The following is a 15,651-nucleotide window of genomic DNA, read 5'->3' on the forward strand; positions in this document are numbered from 1 at the left end:
AAAGTAACACCTGCAGAATTAGTTATAACTTTACAAGGCATTGCATGTGTTCAGGTAATTGGCAAGACTTAATACTGCATTTAAAGTTTTTCAGAGAGGGTTGTTATAAACTGAGCTCTAGTGCAGGAAAGGTGTTAAGATACATTATGAAATTGAGATGAACTTCAATTGTAAGTTATAAATACTGAAAAATTACAAATTCTTAGGATTTTTTTTTTGTTTGCCTATATATATATCACTTTAATTTTGAATTATTTTGTTTTGTCTTGTGATAAAGACTTCAAATATTTATATTTTTTCCAAAATTCACAATACCTTAGCTGAGAATTTTATGAACAATGTGCATGCCATACACATTATATGGTGATGGGGGTCCGACAGCAGTGGGGTAATGTAACAATTAAATGAAGAGAAAAGCAGTTAAATTAATTTCATTGGGGGCTGAATTTTGGTCACTGTTCTATTTTTTGCTACATCACTGCTTCACATTTAGAAATTTTGTCATTGTATTTACCTCAATATATTGTAAAAATGTAGAAGTATAGAGGTTAATAAATAGTTTCACCTTCATTGTAAAAACCAAACATTGGCAATGAACAAAAATGAACCAATTCCCTCTTGTCCTACATATCAACAAAAGATCATGGTGCTGTTAACTCTAATAAGAGGTTAATAAGAGGCCAATAAGAGGTTATTGATGCTTTACTGCTTCTTCAAAAGAAATCTCACAGCTCTGTGACATCTCCACTTCACCACCATTCATACAAATATTAATGATTTTTTTGTCTTACTTTGTCTCCCTAAATCAAAAGTTTGCAGTGAGAGTGCTAGTTTAAGTTAAAGATCATTAGTCCAAGATCTTTGGGCACTAGTATCCATTTTTCCTGGATCCTCAGCCTGGAGTCCAGGTGATATTATTAAAGAAGATTGACAGAAATCTGGAAGATAAAATCAGTATTCCCAAAATATTTATCCCATGTATGAGAGCAATCACATCTGTTTAGTTTTTTAAAAAAAACAATAACTGGTTTAGTTAACAAACTTGCTATGATTACTTTCACTAATCAAAAATAAACTAGGTTCCAGTCTTTTGCTGAAATATACTTCATTACTTCAGCAGGAAATAAGGGAAACCAGGAAAAAAATTCAGAATGTAACCATCCATGATATGCAAAAGTCAACTCTGAGAGAAAGCCTGAGATAAAAGTTTTGTTGTTCTCATTCATGGAAGAATTGGACAGAGGGCCATCTTGACATTGTAAACCATTTAAAAATATATGGGCAAATCACATTTTCACACAAATTTCAAAGATAATATGTTCTTTTTCCAGGGAGCATAAGAAACATTGAGAACAATTCACTTTTCCTTGTAAATTACTGTCTCAAATCCAGAATCTTTGGAAAACAGTGTTTCATCTTTTATGAAGATACTTACTCGGTGACAGCATGTTAGAGAGAGATGATAGCATTGATAGAACAGATATTTAGTTGGAGTATTATGTTGTACTGTCTTTTTTTCATATTTACCTAAATGTCATCTGTAAGATATGGTGAGCAAGGGGAAAACACTCCAGTATATTTTTAAACATATCCTGAGGGGAAAAGGCATAAGTAACTTTGAAAGACTGTCATGTACAAAAGGCCAAGATGTGACCCCTCGGAAGGAGCGGAGCACATCTGTTACTATAATATAATTTTTCTATACAAATGGAGCAAAGTTTGAGACATCTTGACAGGCAGAGCTCATTTTTCTTAGAACAGCATAGCATAGTTCATTTGGAAAGGACATAAAACAGTTATCTAGACCAATTTTTCTATGTATGAGGTTTGCTGGGCCTGAACAGAACTTGTAAGCATATATTGTTCTGTGTTACAGTTACTTATTAAGGTATAAGCAGCATTCCAGTTAGGTGTGACACTATTTATAAAAAACTGAAATTTTAGCCACACAACAGGGAAACCAAATTATTCTTCTTATTATTAACCACATTAACTAAAATTCAATTAACCAAATTCTTCTTATTATTAAACATATTGTTATCTCATTATTAGTAACCAAATTGTCACATAAATTATCTCCCTAATGTTTTTGTATTTTCATAATTTTTTCTATTGATTTCAGCCTCCTCTGTATTTTCATGTGTCTTACCCATATTTCCTCTTTGCTTTCTATTAATTATTTTTTAAGTCTGTCTTTCTGTGTTCCTGTTCTTCTCTGTCATTCCTCATCTTATTTCCCCCATTTCTATGATTATTTTTTTTGTTCTTCCTCTCCTTCTGCAGCTGTAATTCTTCTTAGTTGTCATATTTTTCTCCTCAAATGTTAGACCTCTCCTTTTTGTAGTCCTAGTGGGGAAATTATTTCTTACCTGCTTATCCCATTTCATAGAAAATATCACGGCAGCAAAATCATAAAATGGTGACTTCCGTGCTTTTCCTTGCCAGAAAGATATCCAGTTTTGGTTATGTGTGGGAAAAATATGTAAGGACACCAGGTTTATCAGACCTGAAATAATAGTGAATTCTAGTTTTATGAGAAAGTTGCAGAGCATTGTGTAGAGGATAAAACATCCCCTTGTTTGCTGCTTTATCAACATAGGGACTTTTATAAGACCAAAGGAAGAAATGTATCATTTTAAGACAAATCTTACAGGCTTGTACAGTGACATTAGTGCTATTAATGAATAATGTCAAATGTTACTCCAGAGTCTTCTTAGAACCTCATTTATATTTCTTCAATAATGCATTTTTGCCACCTATTTGCCTTTTTTGTGATCAATTTTGGCCAAAATATATTGGTGTATTACTGGAAGAAAAATGTATACAAAGCACTCAACCAATTACTGACTCGAGCAGTTCTGGTTCTGAAGTGCTATATGTTGGTGTATTTCATTAATGAAAGCTAATGCACTTAGCTCAGTCACTGAAAACTGTATTAACATTTGAGGAGTTCAAGAAAAGTGAAAATAATTAGCTTCATGCCTTTTTAAGAGAGCAGTTTTGTGGAAAACATGCTGTTTATTTTTCCTTTTTTTGTTTTTTTTAAACGTGAAAGGAGATGAAATCTCTACAGAGAGCTATTTGTTATGAATTTCACAAAGAGCTCTCATGTTCAGAGGCCGTGTGCTTCAAACAGTATTTGTAATGAGATCATCCTGGGGCAAAACATGTCTACAAACTCTTGCTTACTTGTAGTCAATGTTTGAGAACCCAGGGAGACCCGAGTGGCTGGAATCATATCCATTTCACTTTGGTCAGAGACCCAGTTGGTATAGTTCTGGTTAAAAAGCAAAGCCTCTATCGTGTCAAAGAATTTACAAATATCCCACGGGGAACATAACCTTCAGCTATCAAGAAAGATTTTCTTGGCTTAAATCAAACTGTACCTACTCTTATTTAGAACAGCACCTTTTATAAGCTGAAAAATAAAAGACCTGTCACTCATATGAAAAAATATATATATTTAGAGATTTTGTAATGGTATTTATATTCCAGTGCTTTTAGTTTACCAAGTTGTAATGAACTGCTGTCATTTGTGAGTGGGTGTCTTTGTCCATAATAGTGAGCCCAACCATTCTATTTTGTAAAACTTATTAGGTTAGCACTAAATAGCCCATGCCCTGCATATATAGCTAAATACAGATAGAGAGATAGTGATAAAGGAGATATAGATAGACATGACACACACAGGCACACACACACACACATATATGCATATTTACAGTTGGGCCTGATGATCTGCAAGGTCTTTTCCAACCTAAACAAATCCATGATTCTGTGATTTCTATATATAAAGTGTGACTGTACAGAATCATTAGCCCTAATTTCGGTGTTGTTCCTAACTGAAGGAACTGGGGCTGTTCATCTTGAAGAAGGGAAGGCTGAGGGGAGACCTCATTGCCTGAAAGGAGGTTGTAGTGAGACAGATGTTGTCCTCTTCTCCCTAGTGACCAGTGATAGGACAACAGGAAATGAGGTCATGCTCCTCCTACAGGGGAGGCACAGGTTGGGTATTAGAAAAAATTTCTTCACAGAAGGTGTGGTTAAACACTGGAACAGGCTGCCTAGGGAGGCGGTGGAGGCACCATCCCTAGAGGTGTTCAAAAGACAGGTAGATGAGGTAGATGTTTTAGTGGCTATGGGTTGTAGGGAGGACTGTTGGACTTGATGATCTTAGAGTTCTTTTCCAAACTTGATGATTCTATGATTCTGTGATTCCTCAGCTCATCTTGAACCAGTAGCAAAGATCTTGCAGCACATGGGGACTTGGAGATTGATGTGGCACAAAAGTGTGCTGTCTCTTTTTAAGAGGCCCAGCCACAGCTACTATTCTGTTCCCTCAAACATCACTTTCTGCTTACATGACTTTGTACTTACAGGAGCTGCTGAAGGAACAACAACCTTTTAATACCACTGCAGGCAGTTGTCTGAAGTTATACTATCATTTTATTTGCATTCTACTGAGGATGATCTCTTCACTGAGCTGCATGATTCACATGCATTGCAGTATCACAGTAATGAATTATTTTAAAAACCAGCATCTTCTGAGCACTTTATGATTATTAGCTATTTCTTTCAGTCCATGGTGGGAAATAGTAGTGAATCTTATGAGCTATGTTTGCAGAGGAAATAACATTGGGAATATAATAGGAAATCCCTTCTTTTCTGAAATGAATGTGAATTTGTAACTATGCATCAGTCTTGCTGGCCTCCATATGTAATTATCCCACTAAATGATAGGTGTTTTTAGAATATTTTTTCAGATTCAATGACTCTTTCAAAACTGAGTCACAAAGCACTCTAGGCAGCAGTCCTCAGCCCACACCCCACTTTTGGTAGGGCATGGGCACCAGAGCAAATAAATTTTATAGGCACTGATCCATTATAGTAGCTTTTATGTTTGGGTTGTGTTTTTTTAAATTCATCATCTATCTGCCATGTCTTCTTCAAGAAAAAAAATCCTCAGAAAATAAGTGGAATAACAACAAAAATACATCTGTAAAATAAATGTTTATTGAGACCTCTCACAGTTTTATTGAAATAAGTTTACTAGATTCTCACATCCTTTTTTATTTCTACATGTATGGTGCAGTAGTGATTTCAGGAATCATGCTTGAGCTCCAAAACATGTAATTAAGGTTTGAATGTGATCAAGGATATTCTCTTAAATAATTTTTCCTGAAGAAAACCTCTTCTGGATCTTTATCCTGAATTTCGAACTTCAGTTCTGAACAACTTCAGCTGTTCAGTCATTACTGCATAGGAATCTCACAAAGGAAAGCTCTACTCATATAAATAAATAGAAAATCTTCCTTAATGTTTTTTATATCTTATATTATAAGAGAAGTTATTCTAAGTTAAACTGTAATTGTAAACTAGGAGTATGCTAACAGTTGTTAGATTGACAGATGATGCAGCAGTGGCAAGAAAGATGCTCCTTCCTCTGCGAGACAGTCTTATGCCATATGAATTTGCCACATAAAAGGCAGTTAGATTTTTATGCTTGAGCATTTTTTCCATTCTCTTATCTTAGCAGTTTCTCTTCCATTGTGTAACTTCATTAATTTTAATCATTAGTTTGTTTCTATTTATTTGCTTTTGCCCTTTTTTAAAACTAGAATTTGATTTATGTCATCTGTAACAGACAAAACAGGAGACAACTTTTCCAAATGTATGGAGCCAAAATTCTAGCTCTTCCATAATTATGCTAATTAAGGCATTTCTAAAATCATAGTTCTTTGCAACCTTGAAATTTGAAATTATTTTAGTAGATTCAGATTTCATCCTCTCAGCAGAGGGAGATTTTGATCCTCTTTGGAAGCTGAGTTTACCCATCAGACTCTTTAGTTAAATTGTTGTTTTGTTTATGCCGTGAGAACTCGAACTTCTGCCAAAAGCACAGTTGTCAGGGCTCTTTAGTGGTCTCTTATTTATATAACTGGCTCTGCCAGTTGGCTAAAGAAGTCACATCCCCATGTATTTTTCTTCATTTTTGTTAGCTTAACCCTCAGTTTTTCTAAACGTTTGCAAAGGTCTGCATATAGATTTATTTTACAGTCATTCATTCTTTAGAGATCCTATTTATTTATTTCTGTATGCTAGTGGAAGGAGGCCAGCTAGCTGGATGGGGATTCAATTCTTCTAATGAAGTATGTGTCAGAAATTGGAAGGATTCCTTCCTAAATTAGAAGGACATCTTTATTGTACTTTGTGGTATGTTTAGGGCAGTCAGGAAAAGGAAGTTTGTGTGTAAGTATAACAGGTATCAACAGCCACGCCAGCAGGAAAACTAATAAGACCATGCTCAAGTTACGATGTTCTGTTTGGTGAACCTCAGTTTGTGGAAATTTAGACTAAAGCTTTTTTTTTTTTTTTTTTTTTTTTTTTTTATAGAGATCGTACATTCATTCTAGAGTTTTGTTATCTTTTTCTGACTTCCTTTACTTTGAAAATTTGTCCTCTATGAATGTTTCAAAGAACCATGTAGCAATTTACCCTACTTTATATTCTCATTTAAATATGAATATATAGATCTATCTGGGCGTATTTATTTGGTTTCTCATATATGTGCATGTGTATATGGGATTATAAAAAATCTGAGTTACATTGCTTATAAGCATTTGAAATTTAGCAGAAGTAGGAAAATGCTACACATGCAACTTGGATTTAGCACTCTACAATCTTTGCACATACAATATATTCAGTAAGAACACTGATTTATCTGGGTAATGGATAAAGGAGGTGGATGGGCATGCTAGTTTATATGTGCTAGTTCTTTTTCTTTATAAAACAAGACTTGCACAATTTACTTCCACCTGTCAACACTTACAGATTATGCTTGGCAGTGCACATATCTATGAGTCACAGCAAACTATCTTTAGGATACTGGGGAAAGTAGAGGTTATGATGCTGTTGAAAATAAAATCACTGCAATCAACATACACTAGTAGAGTTAGTTGCTTTTCAGTCAAGCAGTTTTAGGTAAACCATTCAATTTATAACTCTTTAACTTATTTACTAGCCAAAAGTAAAACTGTACTGAAGGTGCAATCATTACTATTCTTTAATGTTTATGATCCATAATATGTGAGCAACTCAAAAGCATACATTGAAATTATTTCTGTAGAAGTCTCTTTGAGAAGGAAAGTGGAAGTTACATTTGGAGAAACTAAGATCTGATACAATCCTACAAGGAAGAGTAGACTATGAGACATCGCAGTTTTTACTTGAAGTGCTAAAATTGCACTGATAACTTCATTCTCTTCTTGTCCAGATTGAGAAAATATGGCCTGATTTTTTTTCAAGAACTTTTTAGATGTGTGATTGGATTCCAATACAGCATGTTTAGGCTGTTCATTAAGAGAATTAGGATTTTTTTTTAAGTAAGAACGTGTGAAGGTGGAAAGCTGGGATGTACAGAAAGTGAACAGCAGTCAGAAGTGTAAAGTGAACAAGGACAAAATAAAAATGAACCTTGCAATTATAAGTCATTCCCCAATCCTGAATACCTTGTTTTCCTTGCCAAATTGTTACCAACTATCAGAGCTCATAATTCATGGTGTAGATTCAAAAATGTGACGGAACAGGACAGGATTGCATAGGGTAGAGTGGAATAGGATACATTTTCAGCTATATGCTGACACCAGAAGAATGATGAGTCTTAGCAATTTCTGGTTTTGCTCCATACCCTGAAGGGGATACAGTCTGCTGACAGAGACTGTCTGTCCATTCATCTCCATTTGATTTGAAAAGAGGTTAAAGCAGATATAGAACGTTTGCTTTGGATGTGGAACACGTTTGTTGCAGATAAAGTGTTCACAGAATTTAAGAGCTGTCCTGTAAAGGCGCTCTCTAATGTGATTTTCAGAGCCTCGTAACTCAACGAAACCTTAATGAATATCCTTGGAAGCACTATAAAACCTCTTAGATAACAAGACTCACTGCCAAAGTATTGTTAAAGATTTTTAGAAGGGAGAGACTGTAAAACTGGAAAAAATATTGCTCTTTCTCTACATTTTTGCTAATACTTTTTTATTTCTGAAATCCTGTGAATTTTTTTGGAAGAAACTTCATTTAAAGTTGTAAAAAAATCACAAGGTAGAGAAATAATATGCAAGTCTCCATTGAGTCCTTTTGTCTTTCTGACATATCAATTGCATGTTATAACATTGCATATTTTTACATGTCTACTTTCAAGTTACAGAAAGCTTTCACAGCCTGCAGGCTATGCAATACTCCATGTTATATTTTCTAAATCATTTTGCCTCAGTAAGACTTTAAGATAAGTAAAATATTTTTTCCATTTTAGAAAGCACAGTTAAACATACTTGTTAAAATACTAAAAATGTCAGTAGCGTTGTGACACTGTTTTAAAACCAGCCTTTGTAGATCATTATCTGCGTCGTTTTCACAAGGTGCTCTCTAAAACTCCCTTTGTAGTTTTCATCGCACCTCAGTAAAGCTGAACATTTTGTCCTTCTGTGGAAAATTCTGGGCAGTTTACAAGTCACATAATTGTATATTAACTGTATAGAAAACACTTTAGAATAGCTCCTGGTGTTTTGTGTGTAAAATTTTTTTTATAAAATGCTAATTTGTATTCACCTGGGATGACCCAAGCAAAACGAGTTATTTCAAGATGCTCGATGCTTCCTGTTCTCATCTAAGCTATTCAATTTTTGTGCTTGGTGTTATTTTGTCATGCTATGATACCGGAATAACCTCCAGAAATGCACCCCTTTGTTGCAGAACAAACATAGTATAACTTATGGTTCTTGACTAAAAGCTTACAAATCATATTTTTATTCTTATTTGTTTATTATTTGTTTTGTACCTGGAGCATCATAGCAACATCCAAATCCTATGTTATGGAAATAAAATCTTTAGGCTGTGCCATTTCATTTGGAAATCCTCAAGTACATAGGTTGAAGACTCAATTAGTCATTTCATTTTTTTAGGTGTTCACAGTTGGTTCTCTGCCATAGCAGTTTGTTTTAAACCAATTAATGAACTGACCAATTAGCATAACTCATTCTAGAAAAATAAGCCAAAGACTCTGTAGACTGTATATTCATTGTGTTGGATATTTTCCCCTTCATCTCTCTGATTTTTTATATTGATCTCAAGTGGTTTGCGTCCTTTTCCCCTCAAAAAATCTCACTTTTTACTTACTTTCCTGTGTGAAAACAGTGAGTTCTATTCTACTTAGCTAACATGTAGTTGATAATGCAGTGCTGTTTCAGCAGCGCTGGGATTTTTTAGGGTATTCAGAAGAAACAGAGGAATGTGTCTTCCATAAAATAGTTTGCAGTTTCTGTTATATCCTAGAATTCCAACTCCATATCTCCAAGCATCACATTTTAAATCCTGAACTGATTTTGTCTGTACTCTTGCCACCCAAAGAGCTAAGATAACTGAATTTGGTTTGCACATAAGCTGTTGTAGTTGGTTGCAATGTACCTCTGAATCTGGCAAGGTTTATCTTTAAAGAGAAAGGGTACATTTTTCTCAGAAAACCTTCATAACTTTATTCACCTGTTAATGACATGTGAAATATTGTCAGAGCAGTATGGTCTGCTGCAGAAATCAAAAAAGTCAAGTTCTTTCAAGAGTCAAGTTCTAATACTATTTTTTTCACCAGTGAAGAGGTGAGCTCTCAGCAAAAAAATGTTCCTGAAAGACAGACAAACCCAGTCTTATAAGCACCGATTTTCTGTCTCAACATTGTGCCCCCACATCATTAGACTGCTCAGCAGCTCCTAGAGCTGATGAGATAAGCCCATGATGTTTAGCAGTGCCACATCGTAGTGACTATTTTAGCTTTGCCAATGACACCCTGCACAATTTTTCAAATTAGTTTAACTACCTTGTGCATAAATTTACATGGTTTTAGTTAAGTATCCATTTTTGGATCAGAAAAGAATGTTATAAAACTCGGTTAATTTAAAATGAAATTGTTCTTAACTGGTGTAATTCATTTTAGCCTTTTAATTTTTCTGTAGTTCTGATGCTTTACACAACCTCATTCCCTAGAATGTCCCATTCCCTAGAAAAGTAGGACAGAAAAAAACCCAACTCTTTTATATAGATTTGTGTTAATAATTATTTAATGTTATATAGGCCAAGACCCCTGATCACAACTAATAGTGTATATGTGATGTGAGCTGCACTACACTATGTTGACAGGGCTTTGAAAAAAACTGTCTTAAATGTTTCAGTATGTATTTTGAAAGCATTATTATATTTAAAGAAAAATATGGGTATTGTAAAATCAGCTTCTGTTATTCTGTGAACCTGTTCCAGAAAGCAAATCACGGATTCTTCAGCATTATGTTTACATGATACTGTATGGTATTCAGTGGTAACACTGCTCTGTAAAAAAAGAAATATGAGGCAGACTTCAAACTGTTATGTTAGCAATTAAGCTGTCATGGGCCATTTGCTTTGTCTGCTCTGCCATCCCTCACAACTGTGTTGCTATCCCTCCTGAGTTTGTGTAGCTCGGATATCCTGGTATGACCCAAGAGCAACATTTGTGCCTTTGTGTGCCAGAAGAAAAAGTCTTTGTTGTACCATTTATGAAAGAACATCCTAGTTAAGATGTAAAAGCTCAGAGAATGAAAAGCATGATTTGCAGTTTTCAGTTCTGATTCAGTTCTAATCAATTCTTAAACCTTCCTGTATGTTTGCTCCTGATCTTTCTAGCTCTTAGGATGAGTAGTCCAGAAAAGATGTATTCATAGATGTACAAAAAGTAGATTTCATGAGCTCCCGGGCTATATTATTTACATGATCAGTGTATTCATACATCAGTGGTACTGCTTACAGATACTGTATTTCACAGTCTTTCTCATATTCAGACAGGTTTTCGCTTGCAAGAAATGTTTAATTTTTATCTTTTTTCTGAATGAGCGCATAACTAACAGATGTTTGGTTTTGGCTCTATGTCTGCATTCTTTGAAAGCTGGAGAATTAAATTGCTGACATTCAGACAACACTAATTCACATATCCAGGGAGCCTAATTTGCCGTCCCTGAGATCCCGATTCCTGGTGTTCATGGGTTTAAAAACCATTTCAGTGACACAATATAAGAATAGGCTGGAGAGTTTTAATAGTATGATCCCACTAAACATAATTACATTTTATAAACATCTGCGTCATTACTGGTGTGATTCATCTCTAAGCTGTATACAGCTGTGTTTCCAGTTTCAATTAACAGTCTCTTAATTGCATATCCATCTCATGTTACTGATTTAGTTAATTTATTCATAATTAAGAGTATTCTATTTTCTACGAAGGTTTGTTGAGCTTAGTACATTATAAAAAATTAAAAACCTAAGGCTGAGGGATTTTAGTTCTCACAATTCTAGCTTCAGAACAAAAATGCCCTTCTCGCACCTAGAGAGGAAGACAAGATATGACAAGAACTGTTTTCTTTTCGGAAAATATCTTTCGTATATCAGTAGAAGACTATTGTGTGCAAAATGTTTTAGAAATCCTAGAGAAAAACCTGTCCACAAGCTAATAGATTTTCATTTACCATTCTAGCAGGATTGTTTGCAGCTCTCCAGTACTTTGTCAATACACAAATACTGTCTTCTGTTATCTTTTCAAGCCCCTTTGGAATATTCATTCTAGGAAATATCTGTAATATTAAGTCATTGTATATTCAATGGTCCTATAAAGAAAAAAAGAAATCAACTTTTTTATAGCTTTAGAAAGTATGAAAAATATTTTCATACTTGTATTTTATCAGTGAGCAGGTGTTCAGCATCCCTTTCTGGAAAAGGAGAGAGAGATAAAGGACAGTATTCCTTCTTTAAACAGCCTTCCTTCTTTTAATCTAAGAAATATTTGTTAGTTGTTGGAGATTGTTTCCCGAGCAGACTATCATATTCCTATAATTTGGAGTAGACAGGAATCTGTAGGATGTACAGAAAACATTTAAATAGTCTGATCAATAAGTCTCAAGCAGAGCTGCAGGTTTTTATTGATAGCTGCTGAATCCCTTCTAGCTCAAAATCACAGTTGTCTGCCGCATTTTCCTTTAATCTTCCCCTTTCTCCAATCTCCTTGATGCTCTTTTTAGTTTTTCTCGTTTCTCTTTTTTTCCTTAAGGCTTCCTTTCTTCCTCTTTATATAAGCTTCGCCTTGTTTCTCATACCGTCTGCAATCATGCCACTACTTTTTACAAAAAGGCTGGGAAGAAAATCATTAAACAAATGGAGAACACAAACAGAAGGTTGATAACACAAAAAGAAAATTTATAATCTAACAGGGGAAGAAAAGAAAGGAATGGAGAGAGGAAAAGTGGAATGTAAGGTGCAGGTGAAGTAGGCTTTTACAATAGCAGTTTTGTGAATTACAACTTTTTCTTTTCCCAAGGAATCTCTTAAGATCAGAGTTAAAGATACAGCCATGCTTTAAACAGACTTCTAAAGCTCTTCAAAGCAGTCAATCTCATAACTTTCCTTTCTTTTACTTGTCAAATATTAATGCTGGAATGTAATCTTGTGAAGGTAATAAATATTTGAGCCATTTCAACCTTTTAGCTGCACACTCTTGTATTTGGCAAATAGAATGACAGTTGCAGCATTAACCTCACTGTATGAATTCCAGGCTGCCCCACCTTTTTTGATTAAAATGGTGATTAGGGTTAAAGGAGATTATAGCAATTTGCCAGGGTCCTGTTTCACTGCAAGCTCAAGGTAAGAGAGAGTGATGCCGGTGCCTGCGGAAAGATAGATTATCACAGGTTGATCCATCTTCAAGCTTCTATGGATTTTACTACCTTTGTTTACTTGTGTACACTCTCCAGGTTTTATTATGCAAGAAGGGAAATGCATTCATTTTCTGCACACAGAATAAGTTGATACTTCTCTTTCTCCAAAGAGAGATGGCTCTTAGAAAAAGGAGTGCATAGGCCTTCTAAATTTTATCATATAATTATTGTACTCTGGAGGTTTGTTGGTTTTCCTTTTCCTTTTTCTTACAATATGTAGGAGGATGGGACAATTTTACTTTGTGCTTCCGATGGTAGGTTTAAACTTTATGAAGTCTATATGCATGTAAACTTACATGAATTTTTATTTAAAGAGATTTTCAATTGATTTTCTTATTTCTCTAGAGACATTCGTGACCCAAAAATCGGAAATAAATATATCCAGATCTTGAATCATATTTCTGCTTAAGTTAGGCTTTTTAGAACAAGGTTTCTGGTTCAGATCATTAAGATCAGGTTTCAGTTCTGAATTGTCAATTTCATGTTCTTAGAAATGAGACTTCTATCCATGTTTTTCCCAGAAGGCAACTTTGTGTTCATAGAAAAAAAAATGTCTGATGTTTATGTTCTGCATACGTCATTGACAGAGAAGAAAAGAAATGCCTGTCATAAAAATACTGGTACATTTTTGAATCTTTTAGTTTTGTGTCTTTAACCTCAGAGGACAATTTTACTTTTACTGTCCTCTGAGAGACCTGGAACACAAGGATATGACAGAGTATTAGTAATCTCAATAGCATGTGAGTGTTACTGTGCTCATGCTTGCAGCCACAATGCAGTAAGCCTTAGAACTGACCAGCTCTAAATATCAGTTCTGAATGCCCCATTGGCTTAATTGTAATTTGTTCTACTACAGTGTATGCAGGTATAATAGAGAAATGTCTTTTGAAATAAATATGTCTTAAATTTACTCTAATTAATTACTTTTCCCCTACATTGACTTCTCTCTGATCCTAAATAATGCCATAAGACTCTTCTCAGCTATGGTGACATGCCTTCCTCTGGATCAGCCAATACCTTTAATGTTTACTTTAAACATTTACTTGTTATGTAAACAAGAGTAGTGATTTCGCGCAACTCTCAGGTCAGAAATAGATCTGTATTTAACTGACTATTCACACAGCCAAGCAGGAAAGAAGGAAATCAGTAAAGATCAAGAAAAGGAGAGGGATTGTCTAGGGCATCAGAAGATAAGAGGTATTCCAGTTATGAAACAAAAAGTTGCCCCCCTTATAGGATGCCCACATCTCCTCCTGAATGTAAGTGCAAATGCTACATGCCCTACCTATGCTGGTCCTGTTTACTTCTGTGGAAGGCACATAAAATATAGGCATGATTTATTTCCCTGGTGTCTGGCCATGTCAATCCATTATCCTTCACTGGTGGAAAATCCAAAAGTTCTTGGCCCATTGTACTGGATTACTAAGTCTGTGCAGATTTGAAAACTAAGATTTGTTTCTGAGTTTTTCCTCTGTGCTGTTCTGCCACTCCAAGGGCTGTATAATTCCCATTAAATTATCAGGCTTTCAAACTACTTCAGCAGGTTATAGGTCCTGTCCCCTCCGTGCCCCCACCCCCACCCCAGGTATTTGGATGCATAAATGAACTTCTAGAACTTTAATTACATCTGTATCAGATGAGCAGCAGAAATTTAAAAGGGTTTGGGGTGAGATTTAATTTTAGATAGCAGCTTAATTAACTGCATTTGTAAAAACCAGTGCAACTTTAATTAAATGTCTGTACATTAATTTAGTTATTTAATTGAAAATGTATTGGGATAGTCCTTACAATTTACAAGTCTTCCTTTTTGAGGATTTTAAATAAAAGGTGATAATATAATAATTTTTTAAAAACCCTACCTGTGTTTAAGCTTTTTCCATATTTCAACCAGCTTTTTTCCAGAATTCTGGGGGTTTTTTCTCCTAAATATTTATTCTGTTTTATGGATTTTATAACAGGATTGGACACGTGAAAACTCAACCTATAAATGATGATTGAAGAAGTATTTTTCTCTCTTTATACGTTCTGGGATTGGTTTATTTCTACCTCCCATCAGCTTTTGTCTCTTTTTCAATGTCATATCCATGCTGGCTTGTTCTACCACAAGAGTACCCCTCCCAAGGCTTTTCAAGGCAGAGTTTCTTTAAGTTGGTTGTGCTGCAAAAGCAAAGCTGACAGAGTTCTGGGTCTGCCTGACTCTGTGCTGCCAGAGGTTTAAAAAGTAGGGGAGCAGGTCCATTAAGGAAAGAGGCTCAAGACAGCTGAATTCTTTTGCAGTCTTTCATAGGAGCCAGCACATTGCCAGCACAGCACAGAGCTTGTCTCTGGTTCTTTACTTTGCTTTGAGAGATGTAGAGAGACCAAGAGGGGTTGGAATGCTGCACATCACTAGAGCAGGGTGAGCAGCCGTTTACACAAAACCCTGTAGTGCATGTCCACATTCTCTCATGATTTGACAACACGGGAAAAGGTTAACCATTTCTTTTCACACTTAGGCTGCATCTACCTGAAGTAGAAATATATAATATATATGTTATATTAAACAGGTTACAACTGATTCCAATTTACCTTCCTTTTCTGAACCTGTTCCAGTGATCACAATCTTCCTGTGATACTATGCATAATTTCCTATACTATATGCTTTCCTCTAACTGCAATTATTTCCATTGCCCTAGATTTCCCTTATGACTGAAAAGTGAATTCCATTGATACTTGGCCAAAGAGACTGTTCGTATTAATTTTCTTTTCTTTCCCAACACCTATTGCATGCATCAGTTGAATAAATGATAATATGAAGCCTTTTTAGCACAGCTGGATATTTTTCATTGATTCTTTTCATCTGAGCACCATTCATTAGAGTTCCTTCATC

General features: G+C 35.1%; 1 protein-coding gene across 4 annotated transcripts in view; it reads left to right on the forward strand.

Annotated features, from left to right (window-relative positions):
* The window catches only part of DMD (dystrophin), a 950,620-nt gene that overhangs the window by 794,055 nt on the left and 140,914 nt on the right, over positions 1–15,651 (forward strand). The window lies entirely within an intron of this gene.

Source organism: Calypte anna, chromosome 1 (assembly GCF_003957555.1).
Source record: "Calypte anna isolate BGI_N300 chromosome 1, bCalAnn1_v1.p, whole genome shotgun sequence".
NCBI classification, from domain to species: Eukaryota; Metazoa; Chordata; class Aves; order Apodiformes; family Trochilidae; genus Calypte; species Calypte anna.